At 44.8% G+C, this 19316-nt stretch overlaps 1 pseudogene; it reads left to right on the top strand.

Annotated features, from left to right (window-relative positions):
• The window catches only part of LOC132349671 (dehydrodolichyl diphosphate synthase complex subunit NUS1-like), a 28512-nt pseudogene extending 9470 nt beyond the window's left edge, over window positions 1-19042 (top strand).
• The last annotated feature ends 274 nt before the right edge of the window (window positions 19043-19316 follow it).

Genomic DNA, 19316 nt, shown 5'->3' with positions numbered 1-19316 from the left:
GGAAGACAATTACTCCACTGGAGAAACGAAGGTACTTCAAAAGGAAGAGTGGCAAGGAAACAAAAAGCTCAGACTGGAAAAGTGGCAAGCCTCCATGCTCTGCCAAGACGGCCTTACTTAACCTTCTGGATTTCAAAAACGGGGTTGGGTGGAAGTGGATTACATGGCAAGGTAAAGAGCTTGGGGCGGGAGGGGGGGCGGGTTAAGAACCTACAACTCTGGCAGTAATTTCCATCACACTCCTAAAGGAAGAGGAAAGGAGAACAAAACAATAGGCACCTTAAGAGAGTAAATGCGGTTACTATGGTTACCACCCTCCAAGCTCAATTCTGCAAATGGAGACAGAGCAGTATGCCAAGGCCCTTTCTTTGTCTGCATCCACACACGGAGAACCAACCCAGCAGCCAGCCCCGCCAGCCCGAGCAGAGGCTGGTGTCGAGGACCAAGGGCAGCGTAACAAATAAAGAACACCTTTATTTTGGCTTAGTAAGCAAGAACTGCAGGCAGTTCCTGATGGAAGCCAGCGCGGCCATCACCCAGTCCTTCGGCCAGGGCTGTTTCCCCCACTTGGGAGAAGGCTCCAACACACTCCAGTCACCGATTCCAGTCTGGGGTCCTGGCACAGGCAGGAGTGGAAGGGGGCCAACGAGACACGGTGCAACCTTAGCCCTGAGACACAAAGGGAAGGCCAATCTCCAGGAAACCCGCGGGACGTAATTAATAACCCCTCAAGAGGCTACAATTTCCGCGAGGGGGAATAGAGGACACAGTGAGTAGGGCACAACCGAGGTGTTCAGACACACCTCACATCAAAGACGCTACCCCAAGCTGCGCGGAAAAATCGCCGCCAAGACAACCCAGTGCGCAGGCGCGCGGAGCAGCGACTCGAGAGCTTTGGGCCTGCCCCTCCCCCACTACTCTCAAAAGGCCAGGGGAGTTGGCTCAACGCGCTTGCGCAACGACGGAACGTTGGGGGAGGGGAAGAAAACCTATTCCCTTCATTGTGAGAGAACCGCCCTGCCCCGCAAGGCGAGCGCGCGCGCGCACACCTACGACTCTCACACTAGTACACTCGGGCGTTGAGCTTGCCGCCCAGTGCGTCGCGCATGCTCCGAGAGGAAGGTGGTGTCGGAGCCTACGGCTTTTTGCTGAGTGTCCCTGAGAAGTTTCTGGAAAGACGGGGCTCAGGAGAAACTGGGGGATGGGGAGCGCAGGGAACCGAGCGTTTGAGAGAAGGAAAAGCGAAAAATCCAAAGCACACCGCCTCCACCCTGCCTCCATCAAGCCACGACCAAAGCAAACCCCATAGCCCACCGAGACCCTCACGCCAGGGGAAAAAGCATGGGGACCACAGCAGCCGCTCCTTCCTGTACCCGTGCCCAGCCCCCGAGGCCCCTCACCACAGGGAGAAGGGAGAGGGCAGCGGGGAACGATGAAAAACCTAAAACGCTCACTGGATGTTTGCGTGGTGGAGGGAAAGCCGACATCCGCGCTCTGGAGCTGCCCGCGCACGGTGGGCCACCAGCGGCTCTTCGCTGCACTCTCGGGTGTGGGCTCAGTGCGTTGGGGTTCGACGTGGATGCTGAAGGAGTGGTCTGGGGCTTTGGCCCCTGGTTCCTTAGTTCCCCCTCATTTGGGGGCCTTTTTGATCACCCCTTTGCTCTCTTTACTTTGGTGACCTAGAGCTAAAGTTGCGAGTGTGGAGACCCTAGGAAAGGTTGCTCCCTCCCCGCGCCCGGCCCGAGGGGCGTCCTGGGCGGGCAAGGGTCGCCCGGCAGGTGTGCCACGGTCAGTTCTTTCCAGTTTGTACCCCCTTAAGTAAGAGCCTCCTGAAGAGGGGCCCGTTTGGAAGAGCAGAGGCAGTCCAGGCATAAAGCCGCTGCGTCGTTTGGACTCGAGGCGGGGTGGCGGACGGTGCTGCCTGGCGGGGCGCCGTGGTAAGGCCGTGGTGTCTCCGTGCGGCCACGGAGGCGCGCCGAGGCCCCCGACTACCGTCAGGAGAAAGCTCGGCCTGGCATTGCTGCGCTGTGGGGGAGGGGTCCGCGGCGCCTTTCATTTCTCCGCCTGGGCCCGCTCGGGCTGCCATTTTGTGGTGTGGCCGCCATTTCGCGCAGCCGCAGGGGCGGGGGGGAGGGGCGGGGCCGGCGACAGCGCGCGGGCTGCCTCCGGCAGCGAAGGCGGGCGAGTCCCCTTTGTTCTTCGCCTCGGGGCTCGGCTCGGGCTGTGCCGCGACCCGCCCCGGACACGCGCCGGGTGCGCGCGGCGTGTGAACCTCTGGAAAGCTCCGAGAGGCGTGCACGGAGTCCCGAATTCTTGCTGCTCTCTAAGCCCTTGAAAAGTGGGATTGCTCACCCCCACCCTTGCAGTGTGAAAGGGATCGATTTTACAAGGCAGTGCTCAGAACTGGAGCGTGGGAAGCTGTAATTTCACCCTGAGAGTGAAGGCGCTTTCTGCAGCCCTGTGCTGCCCGGGGTACTAAGCCCGCTGGAATGCCATGCCTTGAATCACAGTGGCGTTCCGCAAATAGAAGTTAAAACTGCAGAGCTGGGAGACCCAACAAAGGTGCTAAACGCCAGTGTAACCGAGAGGTTGGTCTCTTTAAAAAAAAAAAAAAAAAAAATAGTGTCTTTGGAGGGCTGTCAGCTGTAGGAGAAGCGAGACGTTGCTTTTCATTGGCTGGCTTTGAAGCACGCACTGCGCAACTATTTTCAGATCAGGTTTTATAGCCCATTTATATCTGAACTATAAACTGGAACAATAGATTGGAATGTCTTATTTCTGTCTGTTGAGAATACCTTCCATTTAATTTCTTTTTAAAATCCTTTGTGAGTATGTGAATAACAAATTGACAATAAAATCTCCCTTGTGCCTTACAGTATCATTTGAAATCCTGAAAGAGTTATTTTCCTGATTTCAAGGGACATATTTAAATATGAATCTTGGCATTGTTAATCTTAACTTTGCGACTCGAATCAACAAAGCCAGGAAATTCAACAGTAATGCTGCTGAATTTGTCTTCTAGACTTGCTTTGTGTACAAGGTATTTTTGTTTAACTTTTTTTTTTTTCCACAGTAGCCTGAGTTCATAATTTAGCCAGGCTTTTCTGGCTCAAGTTTTTTGGTGTCACAGCTACAGTAGTTTTTTTTCTTCTTCTTCTTCTTACTAAGTTTAATTATAGGCGGTTATCTGTTTCAGTAATAGGGGGCTAAGCTATAATGATAGGATGGAAATGTAAAAAATATATTTGTTGTTGAGGGAACAGATCAGGATTTGATGGCTTCCAGATGAAAGAAGTGTCTGAGGAGTGGATGTTAGATTCCAAATTTTATTTCAGTTCCGGTATGACTAAAAGCACTGCATAGAGTTTTGATTTTTTGTACCCAAGATTTCTGTAAAGCAGAATACTGTACATTCTTTTGGTTGTGAGAGTTTATGAAACATTTTTTTTCTTTTTTAAATTTAATTTTTATTTTATATTGGGGTATAGTTGATTTACTGAAATGCATATTTTTTAATTTATTTATTTTTGGTTGTGCTGGGTCTTCGTTGCTGCACACGGGCTTTCTCTAGTTGCAGCGAGTGGGGGCTAGTCTTCGTTGTGGTGCGCAGGCTTCTCTTTGCGGTGGCTTCTCTTATTGCGGTGCACGGGCTCTAGGCACGCAGGCTTCAGTAGTTGCGGCACGTGGGCTCAGTAGTTGTGGCTCCTGGGCTCTAGAGCGCAGGCTCAATAGTTGTGGCGCACAGGCTTACTTGCTCCGGGGCATGTGGGATCTTCCCAGACCAGGGCTTGGACCAGGGCTTGAACCCGTGTCCCCTACATTGGCAGGTGGATTCTTAACCACTGCGCCACCAGGGAGGTCCCTGAAATGTGTTATTTTTAAATGCTGTTACTTTTTGCCTACACAACCAAAATTAAATAGTATGAAACTATTAGTTTTATTGGGAAATTAGAATATGGTATCCTAATAATGCAAACAAAATATCATGCCCCTAATTAGCCAAGCAGTTGAAATTCAGAGAATGATTGCACTTCTTTCACTTTGTACAGACATAGAAGTATCTGTTTAAACAATTCTAATTCGAATTTTTTTAATTTATAAAACGAGTACTTATTTCACATCTTTAGCTATTACATTTAACACAAAAGCACATCCTTTTTTACACAAAAACGTTTGCAATTCGTATATTTTTTTTTTTTGCACTAATCCGATTCATTTTATTTTATTTATTTATTTTTGGCTGCATTGGGTCTTCGTTGTTGAGTCTTAGTTGCTACACGTGGGCTTTCTCTAGTTGCGGCGAGCGGGGGGCTACTCTTCGTTGTGGTGCGCGGGCTTCTCATTGTCGTGGCTTCTCTTGTTGCAGAGCTTGGGCTCTAGGCACGCAGGCTCAGTAGTTGTGGCTCGTGGGCTCTAGAGCTCAGGCTCAATAGTTGTGGCGCACGGGCTTAGTTAGTTGCTCTGCGGCATGTGGGATCTTCCCGGACCAGGGCTCAAACCCGTGTCGCCTGCATTTGCAGGCGGATTCTCAACCACTGTGCCACCAGGGAAGTCCTGCAATTTGTATATTCTTAAGAGTAGGTAGTATCTATGTATGTACTATATGATTCCAACTGTGTCCTAGAAAAGGCAAAACTACGAAGACAGTAAAAAGATTAGTGGTTGCCAAGGGTTAGTGGGGAGGGATGAATGAATAGGCAGAGCACAGGGGCTTTTTAGGGCAGTGATACAATAATGGATATGTGTCATTATATGTTTGTCAAAACCCATAGACTTACAATACCAAGAATGAACCCTAATGTAAACTGTGGACTTTGGGTGATGATGTGTCAATGTACGCTCATCAAATGTAACAAATTTACTGCTCTGATGTGGGATGTTGGTAGTTGGAGAGGCTGTGTGTGTTCAGGGCACGGGGTATATAGGAACTCTGTACTTTTCGCTCTATTTTGCTGTGAACCTAAAACTGCTCTAAAAAATAGTTAACTTAAAAAGTGATATCACTTAAAAAAAAAAAAAGTAGGTAGTGTCTTGCACTGTTCACTTCTCCCTTATGACCAATGCCATACATTTTGCAAAACAGTCGAACAGAAATTTAGGAATAACTCTCCTCCCCATTCTCCCCTTCTCCTATTGTTGGCCTCAAAACATTTTCCAACTTTTCATAGTCTCATGATCTGCCTCAGGAGTGAAAATACTTTTGTATATGTAGTCCTGGGTCTCGTCACTTTGTCAAAGCAGGCAGGACTAGTGAATTCCAGGATTACCAATCCATTGTTCCTTTAGTTTTTCTTTCGTATTCTAAAACAGGTTTTGAATTAATTTGTAGCAGTTTGTGTTCCCTGAAAGAAATTAGGTGTTAACCAAAACCTTTAATTATACCCAGATCCTTAAGACAGCTGGTGTAGAATTGAAGTGGTATGCGCTAGGCCCCTTTGGCTCATGCCTTTGATTTTATTTTTTGGCATTTGGTGAAGCTTGTGTGCAACTTTTCTAAACAACATATAGAAATATTGAATATCTCTATTCATTGTTCCAGGAAAGGATAGCTTTTCATGTCAAACTCTGGCATAGAAGCAAATTTAAAACAATAATAACCTTTTCCTAGAAAAGATAAATGATCTTCTTTAAAGACTTTTGTAATATGAGAAGTTTTTCAAAATATTTTTGGCCGTAGTTAAGCACTCCCACATGCTGTAATAGTCTCTTCCCTTCTGAGGCAAAACTGAGAAGTTCAGCACTTCAGAAGTACTGGAGTTCAAAGAACAAATCCTTGCAGCCCACAGTATATTTTTTAGAAAAATAGAAATATATCTCTACAAATTAAAAATACTCCTGAACAACCCAACAGTTGTTTGTCCTGCCAGAGTATATATGGTCATCCCTAAAACAAGACAATTGTGCAGATTATATGAAACCTGTAGGCTTATCATTTTGGCATCACAGTTTAAATGGCCTAGTTAGACAATACATCAAAAAGACTTCTAAAATCAGGGTCTTCACTCAACAAATAATTTTTGAGCATCACCCTTGTGCCAGATCCTATTCTAAATACTTAAGATACATTGCTGAGGGTTTCCCTGGTGGCGCAGCGGTTGAGAATCTGCCTGCTAATGCAGGGCACACGGGTTCGCGCCCTGGTCTGGGAAGATCCCACATGCCGCGGAGCAACTGGGCCCGTGAGCCACAACTGCTGAGCATGCGCATCTGGAGCCTGTGCTCCGCAACAAGAGAGGCCGCGACAGTGAGAGGCCCGCGCACCGCGATGAAGAGTGGCCCCCGCTTGCCACGGCTAGAGAAAGCCCTCGCACAGAAACGAAGACCCAACACAGCCATAAATAAATGAATAAATAAATAAAATTTAAAAAAAAAAAAGATACATTGCTGAATCAAACAAATACCTGTTCTCATGAAGTTTATTGTGGGGGAGAGGGGAAGAAGAGGCAATAAATATAATAAAAAGGAAATTAAATAATAGCAGTAAGATGGTGAAATACAAAGATAAGAGAGAGGAAGCATGTGTTGTCATTTCAAATGGGGCAACCAGGGTAGGCCTCAAGAAAATACTGAGACTTGAAGGAGCTAAGGGAGCAAACTATGGATATCTAGGGAAGAGGTTCCAGGGAGAGGGAACAGCAAGTCCAAAGACCCTGAGGTAGAAGCATGACTGGCACATGAAAAACAGCAAGGTAAACCAGTGTGGCTGAAACAGAATGAGCAAGGGAGAGAGTATAAGATATGATGGATGTCAAAGAGGTAAAGGGAGTGAGAGGCAGATCTATACTACTTGGTAGGCCATAGCAGGAACGCTTTGGCTTTTAATTGGTGAAGTGTTGCATGATATGACTTAGGTTTTGAGAAGTATTGAGAATAAGAGATCAAGGATAGGGGCTTCCCTGGTGGCGCAGTGGTTAAGAGTCTGCCTGCCAATGAAGGGGACACTTGTTCGAGCCCTGGTCCGGGAAGATCCCACATGCCGCAGGGCAACTAAGGCCGTGCGCCACAACTACTGAGCCCACGCACCTAGAGCCCCTGCTCCGCGACAAGAGAAGCCACCGCAATGAGAATCCCTCGCACCGCAACGAAGAGTAGCCCCCGCTCACCGCAACTAGAGGAAGCCCATGCACAGGAACGAAGACCCAGTGCAGCCAAAGATAAAATAAATAAATTTTAAAAAATAAAAAAGATCAAGGATAGAAGCAGGAACCTAGAAAGGAGGCTCTTTCAGTAACCCAAATGAAAAATAAGAGAGTTTTAATGACTAAGGGATCCTGGATATATTTTGAAGGTAAATCTAAGAGGACTTTTTGATGGATTGAATACAGAGTTCATAAAAGGAGGAGTCAAGCATGAGCCTGAGGTTTTTCACCTGGGCAACTAGAAAGATCAAGCTGCAATCATCTGAAATAGGAAACACTAGACAGAACAATTATCCAGGGGAATATTAAGAGTTCAGTTTTGGACATGTTCAATTTGAGATATTTATTAAATATTCAAATGGAGACATTAGGTAGGCTGTTGGATATGAGTCTAGTTCAGGATGAAGTTCTGAAGATATGTTTTACATATATATATATAGAATGCATAATCGTGTGTGCGTGTGTATTTGGGAGTTGTCAGCATATAAATGGCATTTATAGTCTGAAATTGAATGACATCACCAAGAGAGTAAGTGTAGATACAGAAGGAAAGAGAACCAGGAAAGCCCTGAGGCATTTCTCACTTAAGAGGTCTCAGAAGAAAGGAACTTGCAGAGCAACTGAGTAGGAACAAACCAGTTAGGCAGGAGGAAAACCAAGAGATGAGTAGTGTCGTGGAATTCAGGTGAAGAAAATATCTGAAGGAGGAGGAAGTGATCAACTGTGGAATGCTGCTGAGAGGTTAAGGTGAGGCCTGAGAATTGACTCTTGGAGCAACGTGGAGGTCACTGGTGATCTTGGCAAGAGCAGTTCTAATGGAGCAGAGGGGACAAAAGCTTGATTGGACTGGGTTGGAGAAAAAAAATGAGTATATGAAGTCTGACCTTTGGAAAAGTACTACAGTGGACTTGGAGAGAAAGATGCCAGGGACTATGATGATATAAAGTACTGTCAGTTTCAAAAGTTCCTGGATCCGTGCAAGAATCAGAAACTCAAAACCTTTAGGCTTTTGGAAGAATTATTACACTCTCAAGATATGCCTGCTGCTAGCCTTGTATCTGTTCCATAATGATCTGAATAATACACGATTTCTTTGGGAAAGAATACGATCTTATAAAATCTGAAAATTCTGAACTTGGAATTTGGTCAGTACTTAGAAGAATTTGGTTAGCAGGACGAAGAATATAGCAGAGAGATTTTCCTGGAATTTATACAAGTATTGGTGCTCACCAGTGGTCTGATTCAGCCAGCCAGTCACGCAGTGCTTAGGGATGCAACAAGGCAGACTTCACCCTGCTTTCTCAAGCGTATACTTCAATAATTGTTGATGACCTTGCAACTTTTGTTGGACTTCCTGTAAAAGTATTAGAACAATGACAACAAACTGACTCCATCACAAGAATGGTAATGCCCTAGAAGTTAAGTGCCCAGAAGTTTCCTTTTAACAGGTTTTCTCCACCTGTCATATTGGAGCCTGCTGTAGTTCCCCAATGAACAACAGTTAACTAGTTTTGCTACGTGCTTTATTTGAAAATGTGTCTATCATCCTGGACTCAAGCTCCACCTTCAGAATCTTGTGTTCTGATAAATACAGACGTTAAAATTTTTACCTTCAACTGTATTACTTTATCATTCCTTATTGGAGCTTGTGATAAAATATAAAGTATTATGTATATTTTATCCTGAAACATTTATGCTTAATAATTGTTGAAACAGTTTCTACTTATGAAGCCTAGCTCATTATGTAGTGTATATTTTCTAATTACTCTCTTGTACTAGCACAGACTATATACTTCCATCAATTCATACTGATTTGTACTGGTAAGTGATTCATTCAGGGGTTAAGGGGAGACTGTCTCCCCAGAATGGAATATCAGAATTCCAGGAATTCTGATATGTCTGCTTTGTAGGACTTTTCTCATACCTCCTGAGAATCCCTGATGTGAAACTTAAAATATAACTGAGGAACAAAAGACCACTTCCTTAACAAACCAGTTAGTTGACTTGAGATGTATTTCTGATGGTATGAGTGCATCAATTGCTGGTGTGGAGGATATGTCATGAAAAATCGACTTCCTTGGAAGGTCCAAGAATACTATTTTTTTAAAAAAGATATCTCATTTCTTACTTTGAAAAAGTGTAGCATCCATTGTATTGGAGAAATTGAAACTATATGTGCAAATATTATGCTGGATGTTTCTAACCAATGGTTACAGCTCTCCCTTTTGGAGAAATATAAAACCAGTTTTGTTTTTGTTGTTGTTACAAGTTCTCTGAATATTCAAACTTATCTTCATGTGAAACATTCCTAGTTCATTTATTCTGCATCTGTTCCATAAGTACTTATTTGACTTATAAATTAGAGAATGGGAGCAGTTTGCTGTGAGAGAAGAGAAGAAAAATGGAATGGTCACTGGTAAGGGGAGAGTGGCTGGGGGAAATAGGATTGAGAGAAGTTTGTTTTTATTTTATTTATTCTTTTTATTTTTGGCCTCACTGCGTGGCTTGCAGATCTTAGTTCCCCAACCAGGGATTGAACCCACGCCCTTGGCAGTGAAAGTGCGGAGTCCTAACCACTGGACCGCCAGGGAATTCTCCAGAAGTTTGTTTTTAAGGGGGAAGAAATTACAATGCTTTTTTTTTTTTAAGACTTATTTTATTTATTTATTTATTTTTGGCTGCGTCGAGTCTTAGTTGCAGCATGCGGGTCTTTCGTTGCGGCGTGCGGGCTTCTCTCTAGTTGTGGCATGCAGGTTTTTTCTCTGTCTAGTTGTGGCCTGCGGGTTCCAGAGCACGTGGGCTCTGTAGTTTGCGGCACTCGGGCTCTCTAGTTGAGGCACGTGAGCTCAGTAGTTGTGGCACTCGGGCTTAGTTGCCCAGCGGTATGTGGGATCTTAGTTCCCTGACTAGGGATCGAACCCACTTTTCTCCATTGGAAGGCGGATTCTCAACCACTGGACCACCAGGGAAGTCCCAAGGTATTGACTTTAGCTGGGAGTATAAAATAGTTGATCTAGTAAAAGACCAGAAGCTGGAATGTATGGGAGTAAATGCTGGTGAGCAAGTCTATACAAGAAATGCCACTACTGTACTAAGAGACAGAGTCGAGATAAGTAAGTTTTCTTTTTTTTTTTTTTTATAAATTTATTTATTTTATTTATTTATTTTTGGCTGTGTTGGGTCTTCGTTACTGGGCGCGGGCTTTCTCTAGTTGCGGCGAGCGGGGGCTACTCTCCGTTGCGGTGCACGGGCTTCTCATTGCGGTGGCTTCTCTTGTTGCGGAGCACAGGCTCTAGGCACACGGGTTTCAGCAGCCGTGGCACGCGGGCTCTAGAGCGCAGGCTCAGCAGCTGTGGTGCACGGGCTTAGTTGCTCCGCGGCATGTGGGATCTTCCCGGACCAGGGCTCGAAGCCGTGTCCCCTGCATTGGCAGGCGGATTCTTAACCTCTGCGCCACCAAGGAAGCCCAAAAAAGTTTTTCCATGCTCCGTTTTTCCAACTGAGGATGGGAACAGTCAAAAGGTTTTGGATTTACTTTCTATGGTCTTGGGCAAATCACAGACATTTTTTGCAGGCTCTTGGTGTGTTTTATTTTCCACTGAATGGTCATTATCTAAAAGAGTGTCTGGTAAACAGTAGCCATTCAATAAATATTCATTGAATTAATTTTTGGAAATTAATCTATTAAAGAACTGTACTCTGTATGCCATACCTACCCCACAGGGTTGTTCTGAAGACCCAATGAAATGAGAGAGTGGATGTAAAAGTACTTTATAATCTGAGAAATGCTATTGAAATCCAAGGTATTATGTTAGAAAGAGTTGGAGTAAAGTCCACTGAGTTTTTGACTCCTTAAATGAGAAATACAATATAAATATGGAAACAGAGTCATTGTTAAGTTGGATTTTTTTTTCCTTTGAGGGATATACCAAGACCTAAAGATTCTGTCAACTGGTTTGAAATTCAAAGGTGGAATACAACCTTTGTATTTGAATTTGTAAAATAGGATTTGATCCTATAAACCACATAACATTACAGAACTGACAAAAATATACAAAGGCCAGAAAACCAAAACCATCTAAGTCAATTAGCTTTATGCAATGTCGTAAATTAAGTTCCAAGTTATATTTACAATACTGGGCACATGAGTGGTATAATACCTCTCTTTTTCTTTTCTTTCTTCCTGTCTGTTTTATTTTCTGGTAATTTATAATTTCCAAAGTAAATACAGTATTGGAGTTGTGGATTTACTTTTCTAGGTAAAAGAAAAAAGGTTTAAACATAATGATATTTCTGCTGAGGATTTCTTAACATACTCCAAGTACACCAGACTATTTTCATGATAATTCTGTATGGTCTTCCCACGTTATAGGACTGATTTGGAACAGAGTTGTGACTGAAAAAAAAAAAAAAAATCCCGTTCAATTCATTTCCATTTTCTTATCATTCCAGGAACTAAAGTAAGTAATACACTTAATTGCTAGAGTTTGAAAGCAATTTCCTATATGCTGAAGTTTTATTCCTAGGAGAAGCCCTAATCTTTGGTCCTGATGGAATACCTGCAAGGAGAGTGAATCAGCTCATGCCATCATTTTCAATTTCTCATCATTATCTCTGGTGATTAGATATTACATAATTAACCAAGGTCATACAAGAGGATTCAGTGGAGCACTTTAGGATTAAATTTAGGAATTAGACATTAGGAACTCATTGGGATTCCCATAAGTGTTTTTAAGTATTGCAGTATTGGGATGCTTAATTAGGCTACCAGCCTAGTTCCTGCTGTTACCCAGCACCAGGCCTTTTAGGATTACTTAGAAAAAATGCTCAGTTCTCAGAAAAATCTCAGAAGTCAAGCTCAGGCTGAGGAAAATATTTGCTGAGTAATACAATTCAGTCCCCTTCCTTGTAAAGTTGGAAGTGCCATATGTGTTTTTCTAATTAGCCCCACCAGATTTCTTCCAGGCATGATTATGTGTCATGAAACTAACCATTCTGCCTCTGAGAATTTATGCATTCTTGGGGAAATTTCTCTACACCATCTGATGTGATAGTCTGCCTATACAGGTTCCTGTGGCCCAGGTCTGGGTCACGTTGAAAGACTGTGCCACCTGGTCTTAACCTACTTTTTTTCCCCCTGACACCTCAGTAAACAACAACAGTGGTGACATCCACAAAATAGATCTGCCCTCACAGTAACACCAGTCCATCTTGCATCTTGCACAGGGCACCTTTTAATCTGAAGGATCTTACAGCCCACTGCAAATATTAATGATACTTCATAAATACCTCATAGATACTAGGCTGTAAGCCTCACTAGACACATTTTATGATTAGACATCCCCCAAATGAAGAGACGGAACCCCTTCTTCAGCCCACTCAGAACAAGGACAAATCTGGGTCATGAGCACAGCTCCACTCTCCTACTTAAAACTGTCCCTAGGGCTCGAGGAGAACTAATTTCCTCTCCATGTTCCCCCAATACTCAGAAAATAGATTTTTTTTTTTAATGTGTGGGTGCTTTTCTCTGAAATGCCTACCTTTGTTTCGCTGCCGATTTGGCTTTTGTTCTTTCAATTCCAGCTAGATGTGGAGATTTTCTGAGCTTGAACTCACCTTTGCCAATTTGTCCAAAAATAAAATAAAATAAAGGGCTTCCCTGGTGGCGCAGTGGTTGAGAATCTGCCTGCCAATGCAGGGGACACGGGTTCGAGCCCTGGTCTGGGAGGATCCCACATGTCGCGGAGCAACTGGGCCCGTGAGCCACAGTTGCTGAGCCTGCGCGCCTGGAGCCTGTGCTCCGCAACAAGAGAGGCCACGATGGTGAGAGGCCTGCGCACCGCGATGAAGAGTGGTCCCCACTTGCCGCAACTAGAGAAAGCCCTCGCACAGAAACGAAGACCCAACACAGCCATAAATAAATAAATTAATTAATTAATTAAAAAAAAATTGAAAATGTCTTACATTTGCACTAGTATGTATGCATGTCATCATCAAAAGCAACTCAGGCCCTTTTTGACCTGCTTTCTTTTTTCCTTTTTTTTTTTTTTAAAGTCGGGACAATGTACTCTATTTTGGTTATTTCTTGGATGAGAGGTTGCACTCTGGAGTCACCTTAACCAGTGCTGCCCTCTCGAGGTTACAGATGCAGCCGCCCCTACTGAAACCTAGGTTAGGCCTGTGGGTGAGAAGGAGCAGATATGCAAGTAAAAGGACCAAGCAGACATTGTCATGATAAACTGAGAAGCTTTTGCTTTTATGTGATGGTGTAGTGAAAAGAACACTAACAGGGCACCGCTGAGTTCTCATTTAAGCCACTGGCGGACTGTGTGATCTCAGGCCTGTCATTTCTTTGTGCCTCAATTCCCTACCAATAGAATGGGAACGACTGGTCAGTGCAGGAGTCAGCCAACATTTCCTGTAAAAGAGCTTGGTGGGTCATTTTGTCATTGTGGCAACTCTGTCGTTGTAGCTTAAAAGCAGCCATAGACAAAATGTACGCAAATGAGGGTGGAGGTGTTCTGAAAAAATATTTTATGGACACTGAATTTTGAATTTCATATAATATTCACGTCATGAAGCATTATTCTTCTTTTAGTTTTTGTTAACCATTTTTTAGCTCTCAGGCCGCAGAAAAAAAACAGGCAGGGACTTCCCTGGTGGTGCAGTGGTTAAGAATCCGCCTGCCGATGCAGGGGACACGGGTTCGAGCCCTGCTCCGGGGAGATCCCACATGCCGTAGAGCAACTAAGCCCGTGCGTCACAACTACTGAACCTGCGCTCTAGAGCCCATAAGCCGCAACTACTGAGCCCACGTGCCGCAACTACTGACACCTGTGCACCTAGAGCCTGTGCTCTGCAACAAGAGAAGCCACCGCAATGAGAAGCCCGCACACGACAACGAAGAGTAGCTCCGCTCGCCACAACTAGAGAAAGCCCACGCACAGCAATGAAGAACCAACGCAGCCTAATTAATTAATTAAATTTAAAAAACAAAACAGGCAGTGAGCCAGATATGGCCCAGGGCTGAAGTTTGCCAACTTCTGGACTAGGTCATCTCAGAGAGCCCTTCCAATACAATCTTTTACAGTTTAAAAAGTTGACTTAGCTATAGTTCCTTTTCATTTCCTTTTCTTGAAGGATGGCCTAGTACATGCTTATTTATTGTGACATGAGGGATGTTAGAAGACATCTTGTCCCCAAAACGATGTCTGCCAACTTCACACTGGTCAGCCTCAAATACTAGCAATTCTACTTCTAGAACTGCACTGACCAAGACTGTCCAAGCTACAAGTCGAATTGAGTACTTGAAATATGGCTAGTCCAAACTGAGATGTCCTTAAGTGTAATACGCACACCAGATTCTGAAGACTTAGAATTTAAACTGTCTCATTAATATTTTATATTGATCGTTTTAAAAATATTTTTGATATATTGAATTAAATTAAATATATTAATTTAATCTGTCCCTTTTTATTTATAAAATGTAGCTACTAGAAAATTTAACATACGTGGCTGACATATTTCTACTGAACAGCGCTGCTCCAGAAGGTTACCTGTTTCACTGATTTAAGATTTGTTTCACATTCAAATGCAATATTCTTGCATTTGCAGTAATACATTTAACTATCATCATCATTGTGTGGGTCTGGAAATGGAAGGTGGGGAGTCAAGATACAACTGAAAACATAGAGTTGGGGTGAGACAGAAGTAAGCTTCTCCCCACACATCCGCTTTTTAAAGTCCTGACCCTAATATCTTGGAGTTCACATGACAGTCTTCTTTAAGGAACAAGCACTCATCTGGAGGTCAGGATAAATGGGTCTCAGCCTAACCTGTAGCTCACTAGGTAAAGGGTAAGGCATTTCACTAAGTTTCCTCATCTACAATATGAGAATAAAAACGATCCTCTGTACCCCACAGAACTAGGAACACGTGTGAGAGTTTGTGAGCTCTACGATATCCCGACAGTGTCCAGAAAGCAAGTAGCAATGACAGGTAGCTGCCTCTAGCCTCCCACTGACTAGCAGGCTGTACTCTTCCTTCAACTGCAGTGCTGCTGCTGCGGCTGCCCTAAAATCTCCACAACCTGATTGTCAGTTACAGACCAAGGATCCACCCTTCCTTGAGTGGCAGCTAATCCAAGCCTGCCAACTTTAGTTGTCCCAAGTCACATTCGCTGACTTATTAAACCATACCTGTCAGTTCCAAGGAGTGCCTCAAGGGGTTAAGCCCTCACGCCTCACCCAGCTGAAAAATTGCCACCATTCCTTGCAGTGGTAATTCAAATATGCAATGCTTATTCCCGCCTCAGGACGTTCTCTTTGCTGTCTCTTCATCTAAATTTGCACACACAAGTCTCCTTGACATCAATCACATCTCAACTAGCACTTCCTTAGGCCCTTTGTGACCATCAAGAACACTCCCACACCATTGCCCTATATCTTTCCCTTATGTTTTTGTTTTTTGTGCTTATTTCTATCTGCGATCTCTTGTTTGTTTTTGTCTACCTCTCCCACTGAAATGTAAGCTCCAGTGCCTAGAAGAAAGTCTGGCAATAAGCACTCAGTAAAGTGAATCTCTCCAGCCTTCTCCTTCCCGACTTAGCCACCTCCCAGAGTATCCCTGCCCCAGCCAGACCAATCTCAGTGCTATCCCAATGAGTGTTTGTGCCTTACGTGGGTCCAGGGCCTCTTCTGGGTGCCCAGTGACTACTTCTATCACCATACAATGCGTTTTTTAATTTATTTTTTAATTTTTTGGCCACACCACGCGGCTTGCGGGATCCTAGTTCCCCGACCAGGGACCTAAACAGGGCCCTCAGCAATGAGAGCTTGGAGTCCTAACCACTGGACTGCCAGGGAATTCCCATATTGTGTTTTTTTTAATTATCAATTTGTCAAATGCTATATCAGAACAGTTAGGAAAAACAAAAAATAGTCTAAGTAGTTCAAATAGAAGTGAATTTTATGTAGGCAACTGATAGCAAAAGGGTTGAGAGGCCTGGAGGAGCAAATGGAGGAAGGAGCCCAGAAGCCCACTCTTGTCATGATGCTGATGGACCATCCTTGGGTCAGGTTTCTACATACTCCAGTGAATTACTGCCCTGGATCAAAGAACAGCCTACCCTGTTGTCCACAGAACCAACCAGTTTGAAGAGGAAGTCACTCACCTGACACCAAGATGATATTTCAGAATTTCTTCAGGACTAAAAGACTGATTTATGTTTGTATCTGCCCCACAGATGCACTCAGTAAATGGCTGTTGAATTGAATTCCAACCTTGGATAATATCATCCATTGCCACTTGCTACAAATGTATTTTTCTCTTCCCTTTTCCCTTCCCAATCCAACAAACCCCTCCAGCTTCACCTCAAGATTCACCTCCAAGAATGCACCCCTGGCTTCCCTGGTGGTGCAGTGGTTGAGAATCCGCCTGCCAATGCCGGGGACATGGGTTCGATCCCTGGTCCCGGAAGACCCCACATGCCACGGAGCAACTAAGCCCGTGTGCCACAACTACTGAGCCTGTGCTCTAGAGCCAGCGAGCCACAACTACTGAGCCTGCGAGCCACAACTACTGAGCCCGCATGACACAACTACTGAAGCCCACGTGCCCAGAGCCCGTACTCTGCAGCAAGAGAAGCTACCACAATGAGAAGCCTGCTCACCACAACGAAGACCCAATGCAGCCAAAAATAAATAAATTAATTAAATAAATTAAAAAAAAAAAAAAAGAATGCACCCCTCTCCAGCTCCCACTGGTCTCTGAGGTCGTATAGCATTTTCTTCATTGTCACTCATTTTGGCCTTTTTTCTACAATACGTTCATGTTCTTCACGTCTTATCTCCCTAATTAGATTGTATGCTTCTAGAGGCAGGAACTCTTCCATGTAGACCTTTACAGTTGGAAGAGATCTTAGTGTTTATCTGGTCCAACCTCTCACCTAATGTCTGAATCCCCGACATCTCTGGCAACTTCTTTTTTTTTTTTTTTTTTTTTTACTCGTGAATTTGTTTTTATTTATATTGGGCTATAGGGGATGGGTTGGGAAATATCTCTGTAAGTTATGCCCTACTAGGGAAATGTCCATTCTAATTTTCCTGGGATAGCTTTCGGAGCTTTTTCTTTTTCTTGGAGCTGCTGCTCTTGCTGGCAGCAGCCTCTTCAGGTCCACTGCTGAGAGGCTCCTCCTTGGAAGAGAATTTCCTCTTTTTCTTGGGGACCCTCTTGTTTCCTGACTCTTCAGGGTCACTATCTGGTTCCTCTTTGGGGAAAGATTCATCTCTGGCAACTTCTGATTCGGTTTCTTGAAGACCTCCAGTTCCCGGGCTCTTCTTACCTAAAGAAGTCTGGCTCAGTGTAAGAATATAAGAAGATGCTAAATACAAAGTTGCTGCTGAATTCATGCTACTTCTGCCTTACGACTGAGTCAGTCCTTGGATGGGTGTGGGATGCAAAAGAGGGAGAACACTGAGGAATGAACAACTTTTTAGCTAAAAATGTTGGAGAATGTTTCTAGCAAGCGTTCGTCCAGGCTGTAATTCACGTGTTGTGATTCAGCTCTTGCCCAGTGGTATTAGGGTAAGTGAATTACAAAACTTACTCTCAAAAATCTCTTTTTTTCTTGCTTAGGAAAGACTATGGAGAGTAATCTTTTGGGATGACGTTCATCCAGAGGTTAGACGGACATCTTACCCATCTGGCTAACATTTGGTAGGAGCTTTAAAGTTTACAAAGCCCTTTCCAATACTTCGGCTCATTAGAACTGTTTGACGGAGGCAGCATTATCCTAACTTTATAAAGGAGGAAACTGGGACTCAAATTAAGCCCTTAGGCTGGCAGAGCCAGTGTGCAAACTCAGGTCTGCGTGGTTCAAACAGTCTGGTGTTGGAGGGAGCTAGCGGCGGGGGCGAGGTGAAGTGCTGGCAGCAGAAAGGGGTTCGGGAAAAAGTGTATAAAAAGGGGTTCGGGGGCGGGGAACGCGGGGCGATGGCCGGATAAGAAGCGGTCTGGCCGCGGGTGTGGGAGGGGGAGGAGAGGACGCCCGGGCGCCACGAGAGTATGACGGGGCTACAGGCTCTGCTCGGCCCGCACCGCGCGCTCACCTCCCGGCTCCGCTTGCGGTTCGGCACCTGGAACTGGACCTGGCGGAGCTACTGTGCGCCGCCTCCGCCGCGGTCCTAGCGCCGCTCGGCTTCGCGCTCCGCCAGCCCCCGGCTGTCGGCGGGAACAGCCTTGACCACAGGCATCCGCGCAGGGGGCCCGCCCCGGTCGCCGCCCACCCGCGGCTGCAATGGCACGAGGACGCCCGTTCCTTGAAGAAGCTGCCTGTGCACGTAGACTTGGTGATCACCGAGGAGCAGGAGCCCAGCTTCTCCGACATCGCAAGCCTCGTGGTGTGATGTATGGCAATGGGCACTTCTTACATTAGCGTCTACGACCACAAAGGAATTTTCAAAAGAAATAACTCCGGATTGATGGATGAAATTTTAAAACAACAGCAGGAACTTCTGGACATAGATGGTTCCAAATACTCACCAGAATTTGCAAATCGTAATGACGAAGATTGCCATTCGGCAGTGAAGGTGCTGTCCCCAGAAGATGAAAAAGCAGATATTGTGAGAGCTGCTCAAGACTTTTGCCAGTTAGTAGCCCAGCAGCAAAAGAAATCCACAGATTTGGATGTAGATATATCAGACCGTTTACTTTGTTCGAATGGTGCCCGTGGTCCTGATTTAGTACTGACGTTTGGTCCTGAGGACAGCACACTAGGCTTTCTGCCCTGGCACATCAGCCTGACAGAGATTGTCTCTTTGCCTTCCCACCTAAACTTCAGTTATGAGGACTTTTTCTCTGCCCTTCGTCAATATGCAGCCTGTGAACAGCATCTGGGAAAGTAGTGATCCTTGGTTGTGATAGAGACAGAATAAAGGGACAAATTTAGGTAATTAAATAGTCAATCCCACTAGGGGATTGTAAGTAAAGAAAAAAGTATGGGAGACCCTCCCTAAGTTAATGATCACTCAAGAAAGCAGGTTTACTTATCCACGAAACCAAGCAGGCTTGCTTAGCAACAAAACCATGCAACAGAAGCACGAGACATGCCCCAAAACAATAAAACAATGGTGGCATGAGACCCACATCCTGCCCAGTGAGGGCAGTCAGTAAGTTAAT

Source organism: Balaenoptera ricei, chromosome 1 (assembly GCF_028023285.1).
Source record: "Balaenoptera ricei isolate mBalRic1 chromosome 1, mBalRic1.hap2, whole genome shotgun sequence".
Lineage (NCBI taxonomy): Eukaryota > Metazoa > Chordata > Mammalia > Artiodactyla > Balaenopteridae > Balaenoptera > Balaenoptera ricei.
Note: the sequence above shows the minus strand (reverse complement) of the source record. Positions and strands in the feature narration are given on the sequence as shown.